The sequence below is a fragment of the Oncorhynchus nerka genome, linkage group LG8 (genome assembly GCF_034236695.1).
Source record: "Oncorhynchus nerka isolate Pitt River linkage group LG8, Oner_Uvic_2.0, whole genome shotgun sequence".
Lineage (NCBI taxonomy): Eukaryota > Metazoa > Chordata > Actinopteri > Salmoniformes > Salmonidae > Oncorhynchus > Oncorhynchus nerka.
This window is the reverse complement of record NC_088403.1, coordinates 2,764,395-2,780,862: the sequence shown is the minus strand read 5'-3', so window position 1 is coordinate 2,780,862 and position 16,468 is coordinate 2,764,395. Positions and strand designations below refer to the sequence as shown.

The window sequence follows — 16,468 nt, the reverse complement described above, 5'->3', positions numbered from 1 at the left end:
ACAGTGTGTGTGTGTGTTGACAGTGTGTGTGTAGAGTTGACAGTGTGTGTGTGTGTGTGTGTGTGTGTGTGTAGAGTTGACAGTGTGTGTGTGTGTGTGTGTGTGTGTGTGTGTGTGTGACAGTGTGTGTGTATGAGTTGACAGTGTGTGTGTGTGTGTGTGTGTGTAGAGTTGACAGTGTGTGTGTGTGTGTGTGTGTGTGTATAGAGTTGACAGTGTGTGTGTAGTGTGTGTGTGTGTGTGTGTGTGTATAGAGTTGACAGTGTGTGTGTGTGTGTGTGTAGAGTTGACAGTGTGTGTGTGTGTGTAGTTGACAGTGTGTGTGTGTGTGTGTGTGTGTGTGTGTAGAGTTGACAGTGTGTGTGTGTGTGTGTGTGTAGAGTTGACAGTGTGTGTGTAGAGTTGACAGTGTGTGTGTGTGTGTGTAGAGTTGACAGTGTGTGTGTGTGTGTGTGTGTAGAGTTGACAGTGTGTGTGTGTGTGTGTGTGTAGAGTTGACAGTGTGTGTGTGTGTGTGTGTGTGTAGAGTTGACAGTGTGTGTGTGTGTGTGTGTGTGTTGACAGTGTGTGTGTGTGTGTGTGTAGAGTTGACAGTGTGTGTGTGTGTGTGTGTGTAGAGTTGACAGTGTGTGTGTGTGTGTGTAGAGTTGACAGTGTGTGTGTGTGTGTATAGAGTTGACAGTGTGTGTGTGTGTGTGTGTGTATAGAGTTGACAGTGTGTGTGTAGAGTTGACAGTGTGTGTGTGTGTGTGTGTGTGTAGAGTTGACAGTGTGTGTGTAGTGTGTGTGTGTATAGAGTTGACAGTGTGTGTGTGTAGAGTTGACAGTGTGTGTGTAGAGTTGACAGTGTGTGTGTGTAGAGTTGACAGTGTGTGTGTGTAGAGTTGACAGTGTGTGTGTGTAGAGAGTTGACAGTGTGTGTGTAGAGTTGACAGTGTGTGTGTGTGTGTGTGTGTAGAGTTGACAGTGTGTGTGTGTAGAGTTGACAGTGTGTGTGTGAGTTGACAGTGTGTGTGTAGTTGACAGTGTGTGTGTGAGTTGACAGTGTGTGTGTGTAGAGTTGACAGTGTGTGTGTGTGTGTGTGTGTGTGTGTGTGTAGAGTTGACAGTGTGTGTGTGTGTGTGTGTGTGTGTGTGTGTGTGTGTGTGTGTGTGTGTGTATAGAGTTGACAGTGTGTGTGTGTGTGTGTGTGTGTAGAGTTGTGTGTGTGTGTGTGTGTGTATAGAGTTGACAGTGTGTGTGTGTGTGTATAGAGTTGACAGTGTGTGTGTGTGTGTGTTGACAGTGTGTGTATAGAGTTGACAGTGTGTGTGTGTGTGTGTGTGTGTGTATAGAGTTGACAGTGTGTGTGTAGAGTTGACAGTGTGTGTGTAGAGTTGACAGTGTGTGTGTGTAGAGTTGACAGTGTGTGTAGAGTTGACAGTGTGTGTGTGTGTAGAGTTGACAGTGTGTGTGTAGAGTTGACAGTGTGTGTGTGTAGAGTTGACAGTGTGTGTGTAGAGTTGACAGTGTGTGTGTAGAGTTGACAGTGTGTGTGTAGAGTTGACAGTGTGTGTGTGTAGAGTTGACAGTGTGTTACCTGTGTGTATGTACAGCTGCCTGGCCTGTTGTTGCTGATGTCTCTTGATACGTGAGTATTGTTTCTTCAGAGCGCTGATGTCAGTACTCATCCTCTCCTGCAGCATGCTGTTGATGGCCGCCTGATGCTCCGCCCTGCCGCCACCATCCACCGCCCCGGGACTCAGGTCTGCCATGTTACCGCCCTGCTCCCCCCCACGCTGGTCTGGAGAGGAGAGATTCAATTATCACCTCGGAAAGCCCAAGCGGAAATTACCTCAGTGTTGACGCCATGTAGAGAGACACAGCTGTTCCTGTGTTTTCAGGTCTGACATCAACAGCAGCTGACATGACACCTTCCCACATAACCCTGTCTACCACTACATTAAACTAATGGACCTGGCTGGAGTCCTGTCTACCACTACATTAAACTAATGGGACCTGGCTGGAGTCCTGTCTACCACTACATTAAACTAATGGGACCTGGTTGGAGTCCTGTCTACCATTAAACTAATGGACCTGGCTGGAGTCCTGTCTACCACTACATTAAACTAATGGACCTGGCTGGAGTCCTGTCTACCACTACATTAAACTAATGGACCTGGCTGGAGTCCTGTCTACATTAAACTAATGGGACTAGTCCTGTCTACCACTACATTAAACTAATGGACCTGGCTGGAGTCCTGTCTACCACTACATTAAACTAATGGACCTGGTTGGAGTCCTGTCTACCACTACATTAAACTAATGGACCTGGCTGGAGTCCTGTCTACATTAAACTAATGGACCTGGCTGGAGTCCTGTCTACCACTACATTAAACTAATGGACCTGGCTGGAGTCCTGTCTACCACTACATTAAACTAATGGGACCTGGCTGGAGTCCTGTCTACCACTACATTAAACTAATGGACCTGGCTGGAGTCCTGTCTACCACTACATTAAACTAATGGGACCTGGCTGGAGTCCTGTCTACCACTACATTAAACTAATGGACCTGGCTGGTCCTGTCTACTGTCTGGACCTGTCTACTACATTAAACTAATGGGACCTGGCTGGAGTCCTGTCTACCACTACATTAAACTAATGGGACCTGGCTGGAGTCCTGTCTACCACTACATTAAACTAATGGGACCTGGCTGGAGTCCTGTCTACATTAAACTAAACTGGGACCTGGCTGGAGTCCTGTCTACATTAAACTAATGGACCTGGCTGGAGTCCTGTCTACCACTACATTAAACTAATGGGACCTGGCTGGAGTCCTGTCTACCACTACATTAAACTAATGGGACCTGGCTGGAGTCCTGTCTACCACTACATTAAACTAATGGGACCTGGCTGGAGTCCTGTCTACATTAAACTAATGGACCTGGCTGGAGTCCTGTCTACATTTAAACTAATGGGACCTGGCTGGAGTCCTGTCTACATTAAACTAATGGACCTGGCTGGAGTCCTGTCTACATTAAACTAATGGGACCTGGCTGGAGTCCTGTCTACCACTAGTCATTAAACTAATGGGACCTGGCTGGAGTCCTGTCTACCACTACATTAAACTAATGGGACCTGGCTGGAGTCCTGTCTACCACTACATTAAACTAATGGGACCTGGCTGGAGTCCTGTCTACCACTACATTAAACTAATGGGACCTGGCTGGAGTCCTGTCTACCACATTAAACTAATGGGACCTGGCTGGAGTCCTGTCTACCATACATTAAACTAATGGGACCTGGCTGGAGTCCTGTCTACCACTACATTAAACTAATGGACCTGGCTGGAGTCCTGTCTACCACTACATTAAACTAATGGGACCTGGTTGGAGTCCTGTCTACCACTACATTAAACTAATGGACCTGGCTGGAGTCCTGTCTACCACTACATTAAACTAATGGGACCTGGCTGGAGTCCTGTCTACCACTACATTAAACTAATGGGACCTGGCTGGAGTCCTGTCTACACATTAAACTAATGGGACCTGGCTGGAGTCCTGTCTACCACTACATTAAACTAATGGACCTGGCTGGAGTCCTGTCTACCACTACATTAAACTAATGGACCTGGCTGGAGTCCTGTCTACCACTACATTAAACTAATGGACCTGGCTGGAGTCCTGTCTACCATTAAACTAATGGGACCTGGCTGGAGTCCTGTCTACCACTACATTAAACTAATGGGACCTGGCTGGAGTCCTGTCTACATTAAACTAATGGGACCTGGCTGGAGTCCTGTCTACCACTACATTAAACTAATGGACCTGGCTGGAGTCCTGTCTACCACTACATTAAACTAATGGACCTGGCTGGAGTCCTGTCTACCACTACATTAAACTAATGGGACCTGGCTGGAGTCCTGTCTACCACTACATTAAACTAATGGGACCTGGCTGGAGTCCTGTCTACCACTACATTAAACTAATGGACCTGGCTGGAGTCCTGTCTACCACTACATTAAACTAATGGGACCTGGCTGAGTCCTGTCTACATTAAACTAATGGGACCTGGCTGGAGTCCTGTCTACCACTACATTAAACTAATGGGACCTGGCTGGAGTCCTGTCTACCACTATTAAACTAATGGGACCTGGCTGGAGTCCTGTCTACCACTACATTAAACTAATGGGACCTGGCTGGAGTCCTGTCTACCACTACATTAAACTAATGGGACCTGGCTGGAGTCCTGTCTACATACATAAACTAATGGGACCTGGCTGGAGTCCTGTCTACATACATTAAACTAATGGGACCTGGCTGGAGTCCTGTCTACCCTGTCTACTACATTAAACTAATGGGACCTGGCTGGAGTCCTGTCTACATTAAACTAATGGGACCTGGCTGGAGTCCTGTCTACATTAAACTAATGGACCTGGCTGGAGTCCTGTCTACATTAAACTAATGGGACCTGGCTGGAGTCCTGTCTACATTAAACTAATGGGACCTGGCTGGAGTCCTGTCTACCACTACATTAAACTAATGGGACCTGGCTGGAGTCCTGTCTACCACTACATTAAACTAATGGGACCTGGCTGGAGTCCTGTCTACATTAAACTAATGGACCTGGCTGGAGTCCTGTCTACCACTACATTAAACTAATGGGACCTGGCTGGAGTCCTGTCTACCACTACATTAAACTAATGGGACCTGGCTGGAGTCCTGTCTACCACTACATTAAACTAATGGGACCTGGCTGGAGTCCTGTCTACCACTACATTAAACTAATGGACCTGGCTGGAGTCCTGTCTACCACTACATTAAACTAATGGACCTGGCTGGAGTCCTGTCTACCACTACATTAAACTAATGGACCTGGCTGGAGTCCTGTCTACATTAAACTAATGGGACCTGGCTGGAGTCCTGTCTACCACTACATTAAACTAATGGGACCTGGCTGGAGTCCTGTCTACCACATTAAACTAATGGACCTGGCTGGAGTCCTGTCTAAAAACTAATGGGACCTGGTTGGAGTCCTGTCTACCACTACATTAAACTAATGGGACCTGGCTGGAGTCCTGTCTACATTAAACTAATGGGACCTGGCTGGAGTCCTGTCTACCATACATTAAACTAATGGGACCTGGCTGACCTGTCTACATACATTAAACTAATGGGACCTGGCTGGAGTCCTGTCTACCACTACATTAAACTAATGGGACCTGGCTGGAGTCCTGTCTACCACTACATTAAACTAATGGACCTGGGGACTGGCTGGAGTCCTGTCTACCACTACATTAAACTAATGGGACCTGGCTGGAGTCCTGTCTACCACTACATTAAACTAATGGGACCTGGCTGGAGTCCTGTCTACCACTACATTAAACTAATGGACCTGGCTGGAGTCCTGTCTACATACATTAAACTAATGGGACCTGGCTGGAGTCCTGTCTACCACTACATTAAACTAATGGGACCTGGCTGGAGTCCTGTCTACCACTACATTAAACTAATGGGACCTGGCTGGAGTCCTGTCTACCACTACATTAAACTAATGGACCTGGCTGGAGTCCTGTCTACATTAAACTAATGGGACCTGGCTGGAGTCCTGTCTACCACTACATTAAACTAATGGGACCTGGCTGGAGTCCTGTCTACATTAAACTAATGGGACCTGGCTGGAGTCCTGTCTCTACATTAAACTAATGGGACCTGGTTGGAGTCCTGTCTACCACTACATTAAACTAATGGGACCTGGCTGGAGTCCTGTCTACCACTACATTAAACTAATGGGACCTGGCTGGAGTCCTGTCTACCACTACATTAAACTAATGGGACCTGGCTGGAGTCCTGTCTACCACTACATTAAACTAATGGACCTGGCTGGAGTCCTGTCTACATTAAACTAATGGACCTGGCTGGAGTCCTGTCTACCACTACATTAAACTAATGGACCTGGCTGGAGTCCTGTCTACATTAAACTAATGGACCTGGCTGGAGTCCTGTCTACATTAAACTAATGGGACCTGGTTGGAGTCCTGTCTACCACTACATTAAACTAATGGGACCTGGTTGGAGTCCTGTCTACTACATTAAACTAATGGGACCTGGCTGGAGTCCTGTCTACCACTACATTAAACTAATGGGACCTGGTTGGAGTCCTGTCTACATTAAACTAATGGACCTGGTTGGAGTCCTGTCTACATTAAACTAATGGACCTGGCTGGAGTCCTGTCTACCACTACATTAAACTAATGGACCTGGCTGGAGTCCTGTCTACATTAAACTAATGGGACCTGGCTGGAGTCCTGTCTACATTAAACTAATGGGACCTGGCTGGAGTCCTGTCTACCACTACATTAAACTAATGGGACCTGGCTGGAGTCCTGTCTACATTAAACTAATGGGACCTGGTTGGAGTCCTGTCTACCACTACATTAAACTAATGGGACCTGGCTGGAGTCCTGTCTACCACTACATTAAACTAATGGACCTGGCTGGAGTCCTGTCTACCACTACATTAAACTAATGGGACCTGGCTGGAGTCCTGTCTACATTAAACTAATGGGACCTGGCTGGAGTCCTGTCTACCACTACATTAAACTAATGGGACCTGGCTGGAGTCCTGTCTACCACTACATTAAACTAATGGGACCTGGCTGGAGTCCTGTCTACCACTACATTAAACTAATGGACCTGGCTGGAGTCCTGTACCACTACATTAAACTAATGGACCTGGCTGGAGTCCTGTCTTACATTTAAACTAATGGGACCTGGCTGGAGTCCTGTCTACCACTACATTAAACTAATGGGACCTGGCTGGAGTCCTGTCTACCACTACATTAAACTAATGGGACCTGGCTGGAGTCCTGTCTACCACTACATTAAACTAATGGGACCTGGCTGGAGTCCTGTCTACATTAAACTAATGGACCTGGCTGGAGTCCTGTCTACCACTACATTAAACTAATGGACCTGGCTGGAGTCCTGTCTACATTAAACTAATGGACCTGGCTGGAGTCCTGTCTACCACTACATTAAACTAATGGGACCTGGCTGGAGTCCTGTCTACCACTACATTAAACTAATGGGACCTGGTTGGAGTCCTGTCTACCACTACATTAAACTAATGGGACCTGGCTGGAGTCCTGTCTACCACTACATTAAACTAATGGGACCTGGTTGGAGTCCTGTCTACATTAAACTAATGGGACCTGGCTGGAGTCCTGTCTACATTAAACTAATGGGACCTGGCTGGAGTCCTGTCTACCACTACATTAAACTAATGGACCTGGCTGGAGTCCTGTCTACCACTACATTAAACTAATGGGACCTGGTTGGAGTCCTGTCTACCACTACATTAAACTAATGGGACCTGGCTGGAGTCCTGTCTACATTAAACTAATGGGACCTGGCTGGAGTCCTGTCTACCACTACATTAAACTAATGGGACCTGGCTGGAGTCCTGTCTACCACTACATTAAACTAATGGACCTGGCTGGAGTCCTGTCTACCACTACATTAAACTAATGGGACCTGGCTGGAGTCCTGTCTACATTAAACTAATGGGACCTGGTTGGAGTCCTGTCTACATTAAACTAATGGACCTGGCTGGAGTCCTGTCTACCACTACATTAAACTAATGGACCTGGCTGGAGTCCTGTCTACCACTACATTAAACTAATGGGACCTGGCTGGAGTCCTGTCTACATTAAACTAATGGGACCTGGCTGGAGTCCTGTCTACCACTACATTAAACTAATGGGACCTGGTTGGAGTCCTGTCTACATTAAACTAATGGGACCTGGCTGGAGTCCTGTCTACATTAAACTAATGGGACCTGGTTGGAGTCCTGTCTACCACTACATTAAACTAATGGGACCTGGCTGGAGTCCTGTCTACCACTACATTAAACTAATGGACCTGGCTGGAGTCCTGTCTACCACTACATTAAACTAATGGGACCTGGCTGGAGTCCTGTCTACCACTACATTAAACTAATGGGACCTGGCTGGAGTCCTGTCTACCACTACATTAAACTAATGGGACCTGGCTGGAGTCCTGTCTACCACTACATTAAACTAATGGACCTGGCTGGAGTCCTGTCTACATTAAACTAATGGACCTGGATGGAGTCCTGTCTACATTAAACTAATGGGACCTGGCTGGAGTCCTGTCTACCACTACATTAAACTAATGGACCTGGATGGAGTCCTGTCTACCACTACATTAAACTAATGGGACCTGGCTGGAGTCCTGTCTACATTAAACTAATGGACCTGGCTGGAGTCCTGTCTACCACTACATTAAACTAATGGGACCTGGCTGGAGTCCTGTCTACCACTACATTAAACTAATGGGACCTGGCTGGAGTCCTGTCTACATTAAACTAATGGGACCTGGCTGGAGTCCTGTCTACATTAAACTAATGGGACCTGGCTGGAGTCCTGTCTACATTAAACTAATGGGACCTGGCTGGAGTCCTGTCTACATTAAACTAATGGGACCTGGCTGGAGTCCTGTCTACCACTACATTAAACTAATGGGACCTGGCTGGAGTCCTGTCTACCACTACATTAAACTAATGGGACCTGGCTGGAGTCCTGTCTACCACTACATTAAACTAATGGGACCTGGCTGGAGTCCTGTCTACCACTACATTAAACTAATGGGACCTGGCTGGAGTCCTGTCTACCACTACATTAAACTAATGGACCTGGCTGGAGTCCTGTCTACCACTACATTAAACTAATGGGACCTGGCTGGAGTCCTGTCTACCACTACATTAAACTAATGGACCTGGATGGAGTCCTGTCTACCATTTAAACTAATGGGACCTGGCTGGAGTCCTGTCTACATTAAACTAATGGACCTGGCTGGAGTCCTGTCTACCACTACATTAAACTAATGGACCTGGATGGAGTCCTGTCTACCACTACATTAAACTAATGGGACCTGGCTGGAGTCCTGTCTACATTAAACTAATGGGACCTGGCTGGAGTCCTGTCTACATTAAACTAATGGGACCTGGCTGGAGTCCTGTCTACATTAAACTAATGGGACCTGGCTGGAGTCCTGTCTACCACTACATTAAACTAATGGGACCTGGCTGGAGTCCTGTCTACCACTACATTAAACTAATGGACCTGGCTGGAGTCCTGTCTACATTAAACTAATGGGACCTGGTTGGAGTCCTGTCTACCACTACATTAAACTAATGGGACCTGGTTGGAGTCCTGTCTACCACTACATTAAACTAATGGACCTGGCTGGAGTCCTGTCTACCACTACATTAAACTAATGGACCTGGCTGGAGTCCTGTCTACATTAAACTAATGGGACCTGGCTGGAGTCCTGTCTACATTAAACTAATGGGACCTGGCTGGAGTCCTGTCTACCACTACATTAAACTAACGGGACCTGGCTGGAGTCCTGTCTACATTAAACTAATGGGACCTGGCTGGAGTCCTGTCTACCACTACATTAAACTAATGGACCTGGCTGGAGTCCTGTCTACATTAAACTAATGGACCTGGCTGGAGTCCTGTCTACCACTACATTAAACTAATGGGACCTGGCTGGAGTCCTGTCTACCACTACATTAAACTAATGGGACCTGGCTGGAGTCCTGTCTACCACTACATTAAACTAATGGGACCTGGCTGGAGTCCTGTCTACCACTACATTAAACTAATGGGACCTGGCTGGAGTCCTGTCTACCACTACATTAAACTAATGGGACCTGGCTGGAGTCCTGTCTACATTAAACTAATGGGACCTGGCTGGAGTCCTGTCTACCACTACATTAAACTAATGGACCTGGCTGGAGTCCTGTCTACCACTACATTAAACTAATGGGACCTGGCTGGAGTCCTGTCTACATTAAACTAATGGGACCTGGCTGGAGTCCTGTCTACCACTACATTAAACTAATGGACCTGGCTGGAGTCCTGTCTACATTAAACTAATGGGACCTGGCTGGAGTCCTGTCTACCACTACATTAAACTAATGGGACCTGGCTGGAGTCCTGTCTACCACTACATTAAACTAATGGACCTGGCTGGAGTCCTGTCTACATTAAACTAATGGGACCTGGCTGGAGTCCTGTCTACCACTACATTAAACTAATGGACCTGTCTGGAGTCCTGTCTACATTAAACTAATGGGACCTGGTTGGAGTCCTGTCTACATTAAACTAATGGGACCTGTCTGGAGTCCTGTCTACATTAAACTAATGGGACCTGGTTGGAGTCCTGTCTACATTAAACTAATGGACCTGGCTGGAGTCCTGTCTACCACTACATTAAACTAATGGACCTGGCTGGAGTCCTGTCTACCACTACATTAAACTAATGGGACCTGGTTGGAGTCCTGTCTACCACTACATTAAACTATTGGGACCTGGCTGGAGTCCTGTCTACATTAAACTAATGGGACCTGGCTGGAGTCCTGTCTACCACTACATTAAACTAATGGGACCTGGCTGGAGTCCTGTCTACACTTTAAACTAATGGGACCTGGCTGGAGTCCTGTCTACCACTACATTAAACTAATGGACCTGGCTGGAGTCCTGTCTACCACTAAAAACTAATGGGACCTGGCTGGAGTCCTGTCTACATTAAACAATGGGACCTGGCTGGAGTCCTGTCTACACTTAAACTAATGGGACCTGGCTGGAGTCCTGTCTACATTAAACTAATGGGACCTGGCTGGAGTCCTGTCTACCACTACATTAAACTAATGGGACCTGGTTGGAGTCCTGTCTACCACTACATTAAACTAATGGGACCTGGCTGGAGTCCTGTCTACATTAAACTAATGGGACCTGGCTGGAGTCCTGTCTACCACTACATTAAACTAATGGGACCTGGCTGGAGTCCTGTCTACTACATTAAACTAATGGGACCTGGTTGGAGTCCTGTCTACATTAAACTAATGGACCTGGCTGGAGTCCTGTCTACCACTACATTAAACTAATGGGACCTGGCTGGAGTCCTGTCTACATTTAAACTAATGGACCTGGCTGGAGTCCTGTCTACCACTACATTAAACTAATGGACCTGGCTGGAGTCCTGTCTACCACTACATTAAACTAATGGGACCTGGTGGAGTCCTGTCTACCACTACATTAAACTAATGGGACCTGGCTGGAGTCCTGTCTACATTAAACTAATGGACCTGGCTGGAGTCCTGTCTACATTAAACTAATGGGACCTGGCTGGAGTCCTGTCTACATTAAACTAATGGACCTGGCTGGAGTCCTGTCTACTACATTAAACTAATGGACCTGGCTGGAGTCCTGTCTACATTAAACTAATGGACCTGGCTGGAGTCCTGTCTACATTAAACTAATGGGACCTGGCTGGAGTCCTGTCTACCACTACATTAAACTAATGGGACCTGGCTGAGTCCTGTCTACCACTACATTAAACTAATGGACCTGGCTGGAGTCCTGTCTACCACTACATTAAACTAATGGACCTGGCTGAAGGAGAGAGCAGGGCAGGACTCTAGGTCTACATACACTGCACTGTAAAAGTATGTGGAGACCTGCTCAGCCATCATCTCATTACAAAGTCATGGGCATTAATATGGAGTTGGTCCCTCCTTTGCTGCTATAACAGCCTCCACTCTTCTGGGAAGGCTTTCCACTAGATGATGGAACATTGCTGCTATAACAGCCTCCACTCTTCTGGGAAGGCTTTCCACTAGATGTTGGAACATTGCTGCTATAACAGCCTCCACTCTTCTGGGAAGGCTTTCCACTAGATGTTGGAACATTGCTGCTATAACAGCCTCCACTCTTCTGGGAAGGCTTTCCACTAGATGTTGGAACATTGCTGCTATAACAGCCTCCACTCTTCTGGGAAGGCTTTCCACTAGATGTTGGAACATTGCTGCTATAACAGCCTCCACTCTTCTGGGAAGGCTTTCCACTAGATGTTGGAACATTGCTGCTATAACAGCCTCCACACTTCTGGGAAGGCTTTCCACTAGATGTTGGAACATTGCTGCTATAACAGCTTCCACTCTTCTGGGAAGGCTTTCCACTATATGTTGGAACATTGCTGCTATAACAGCCTCCACTCTTCTGGGGAGGCTTTCCACTAGATGTTGGAACATTGCTGCTATAACAGCCTCCACTCTTCTGGGAAGGCTTTCCACTAGATGTTGGAACATTGCTGCTATAACAGCCTCCACTCTTCTGGGGAGGCTTTCCACTAGAGGTTGGAACATTGCTGCTATAACAGCCTCCACTCTTCTGGGAAGGCTTTCCAATGTTGGAACATTGCTGTGGGGACTTGCTTCCATTCAGCAACAATAGCATTAGTGAGGTCGGGCACAGATGTTGGGCGATTCATCCCAAAGTTGTTTGATGGGTTGAGGTCAGGGCTCTGTGCAGGCCAGTCAAGTTCTTCCACACCAATCTCAACAAACCATTTCTGTATGGACCTTGCTTTGTGCACGGGGGCATTGTTATGCTGAAACGGGAAAGGCCTTCCCCAAACTGTTAACAAAGTTGGAAGCACAGAATCATCTAGAATTTCATTATATGCTGTAGCGTGATTCGTCACTCCAGAGAACGCGATTCCACTGCTCCAGAGTCCAATGGCGTCCACTCCAGCCAAGGCTTGGCATTGTGCATGGTGATCTTAGGCTTGTGTGCGGCTGCTCGGCCATGGAAACCCATTTCATGAAGCTCCCGACTAACAGTTCTTGTGCTGACGTTGCTTTCAGAGGCAGTTTGGAACTCGGTAGTGAGTGTTGCAACAGAGGCAGTTTGGAACTCGGTAGTGAGTGCTGCAACAGAGGCCGTTTGGAACTCGGTAGTGAGTGCTGCAACAGAGGCAGTTTGGAACTCGGTAGTGAGCACTGCAACAGAGGCAGTTTGGAACTCGGTAGTGAGTGCTGCAACAGAGGCCGTTTGGAACTCGGTAGTGAGTGCTGCAACAGAGGCAGTTTGGAACTCGGTAGTGAGCGTTGCAACAGAGGCAGTTTGGAACTCGGTAGTGAGCGCTGCAACAGAGGCCGTTTGGAACTCGGTAGTGAGCGCTGCAACAGAGGCAGTTTGGAACTCGGTAGTGAGCGCTGTATCAGAGGCAGTTTGGAACTCGGTAGTGAGCGCTGCAACAGAGGCAGTTTGGAACTCGGTAGTGAGCGCTGCAACCGAGGCAGTTTGGAACTCGGTAGTGAGCGTTGCAACAGAGGCAGTTTGGAACTGGCGGTAGTGAGCGCTGCAACCGAGGCAGTTTGGGACTCGGTAGTGAGCGCTGCAACAGAGGCAGTTTGGAACTTCGGTAGTGAGTGCTGCAACAGAGGCCGTTTGGAACTCGGTAGTGAGCGTTGCAACAGAGGCAGTTTGAACTAAGTGAGCGCTGCAACCGAGGCAGTTTGGAACTCGGTAGTGAGCGCTGCAACAGAGGCAGTTTGGAACTCGGTAGTGAGCGTTGTATCTATACAGACAGATGATCACACACGCCAACACATCTTCTCTATACAGACCAGGACAGAAATTTGACGAACTGACTCGTTGGAAAGGTGGCATCCTATGATGGTGCAAAGTTGAAAGTCACTGAGCTCTTCAGTACGGGCCATTCTACTGCTAATGTTTGTCTATGGAGATTGCATGGCTGTGTGCTCGATTTTATGCACCTGTCAGCGATGGGTGTGGCTCAAATCGCCGAACCCACTAATTTGAAGGGTATTCAGTTATTTTATATATACCCAGTGCATCTACTCTGTCCAGTCTTTATTCTGTATATACAGGTCACCTACTCTGTCCAGTCTTTATTCTGTATATACAGGTCACCTACTCTGTCCAGTCTTTATTCTGTATATACAGGTCACCTACTCTGTCCAGTCTTTATTCTGTATATACAGGTCACCTACTCTGTTCAGTCTTTATTCTGTATATACAGGTCACCTACTCTGTTCAGTCTTTATTCTGTATATACAGGTCACCTACTCTGTCCAGTCTTTATTCTGTATATACAGGTCACCTACTCTGTCCAGTCTTTATTCTGTATATACAGGTCACCTACTCTGTCCAGTCTTTATTCTGTATATACAGGTCATCTACTCTGTCCAGTCTTTATACAGGTCACCTACTCTGTCCAGTCTTTATTCTGTATATACAGGTCATCTACTCTGTCCAGTCTTTATTCTGTATATACAGGTCACCTACTCTGTCCAGTCTTTATTCTGTATATAAAGGTCACCTACTCTGTCCAGTCTTTATTCTGTATATACAGGTCACCTACTCTGTCCAGTCTTTATTCTGTATATACAGACCTACTCTGTCCAGTCTTTATTCTGTATATACAGGTCATCTACTCTGTCCAGTCTTTATACAGGTCACCTACTCTGTCAGTCTTTATTCTGTATATACAGGTCATCTACTCTGTCCAGTCTTTATACAGCTCATCTACTCTGTCCAGTCTTTATTCTGTATATACAGGTCACCTACTCTGTCAGTCTTTATTCTGTATATACAGGTCACCTACTCTGTCCAGTCTTTATTCTGTATATACAGGTCACCTACTCTGTCCAGTCTTTATTCTGTATATACAGGTCACCTACTCTGTCCAGTCTTTATTCTGTATATACAGGTCACCTACTCTGTCCAGTCTTTATTCTGTATATACAGGTCACCTACTCTGTCCAGTCTTTATTCTGTATATACAGGTCACCTACTCTGTCCAGTCTTTATACAGGTCATCTACTCTGTCCAGTCTTTATACAGGTCACCTACTCTGTCCAGTCTTTATTCTGTATATACAGGTCATCTACTCTGTCCAGTCTTTATACAGGTCACCTACTCTGCCCAGTCTTTATTCTGTATATACAGGTCATCTACTCTGTCCAGTCTTTATACAGGTCACCTACTCTGTCCAGTCTTTATTCTGTATATACAGGTCATCTACTCTGTCCAGTCTTTATACAGGTCACCTACTCTGTCCAGTCTTTATTCTGTATATACAGGTCACCTACTCTGTCCAGTCTTTATTCTGTATATACAGGTCATCTACTCTGTCCAGTCTTTATACAGGTCACCTACTCTGCCCAGTCTTTATTCTGTATATACAGGTCATCTACTCTGTCCAGTCTTTATTCTGTATATACAGGTCACCTACTCTGTTCAGTCTTTATTCTGTATATACAGGTCACCTACTCTGTCCAGTCTTTATTCTGTATATACAGGTCACCTACTCTGTCCAGTCTTTATTCTGTATATACAGGTCACCTACTCTGTTCAGTCTTTATTCTGTATATACAGGTCACCTACTCTGTTCAGTCTTTATTCTGTATATACAGGTCACCTACTCTGTCCAGTCTTTATTCTGTATATACAGGTCACCTACTCTGTCCAGTCTTTATTCTGTATATACAGGTCACCTACTCTGTCCAGTCTTTATTCTGTATATACAGGTCACCTACTCTGTCCAGTCTTTATACAGGTCACCTACTCTGTCCAGTCTTTATTCTGTATATACAGGTCACCTACTCTGTCCAGTCTTTATTCTGTATATACAGGTCACCTACTCTGTTCAGTCTTTATTCTGTATATACAGGTCACCTACTCTGTCCAGTCTTTATTCTGTATATACAGGTCACCTACTCTGTCCAGTCTTTATTCTGTATATACAGGTCATCTACTCTGTCAGTCTTTATTCTGTATATACAGGTCATCTACTCTGTCCAGTCTTTATTCTGTATATACAGGTCACCTACCTGTCCAGTCTTTATACAGCTCATCTACTCTGTCCAGTCTTTATTCTGTATATACAGGTCACCTACTCTGTCCAGTCTTTATTCTGTATATACAGGTCATCTACTCTGTCCAGTCTTTATTCTGTATATACAGGTCACCTACTCTGTCAGTCTTTATACAGGTCATCTACTCTGTCCAGTCTTTATTCTGTATATACAGGTCACCTACTCTGTCAGTCTTTATTCTGTATATACAGGTCACCTACTCTGTCCAGTCTTTATTCTGTATATACAGGTCACCTACCCTGTCAGTCTTTATTCTGTATATACAGGTCACCTACTCTGTCAGTCTTTATTCTGTATATACAGGTCATCTACTCTGTCCAGTCTTTATTCTGTATATACAGGTCACCTACTCTGTCCAGTCTTTATACAGGTCATCTACTCTGTCCAGTCTTTATTCTGTATATACAGGTCACCTACTCTGTCCAGTCTTTATTCTGTATATACAGGTCACCTACTCTGTCCAGTCTTTATTCTGTATATACAGGTCACCTACTCTGTCCAGTCTTTATTCTGTATATACAGGTCACCTACTCTGTCCAGTCTTTATTCTGTATATACAGGTCATCTACTCTGTCCAGTCTTTATACAGGTCACCTACTCTGCCCAGTCTTTATTCTGTATATACAATGTCATCTACTCTGTCCAGTCTTTATACAGGTCACCTACTCTGTCCAGTCTTTATTCTGTATATACAGGTCATCTACTCTGTC

The 16,468-nt window shown here is 45.9% G+C and overlaps 1 pseudogene; it reads right to left on the bottom strand.

Moving 5' to 3' along the window:
- The window catches only part of LOC135573014 (TBC1 domain family member 30-like), a 77,721-nt pseudogene that overhangs the window by 22,720 nt on the left and 38,533 nt on the right, over positions 1–16,468 (bottom strand).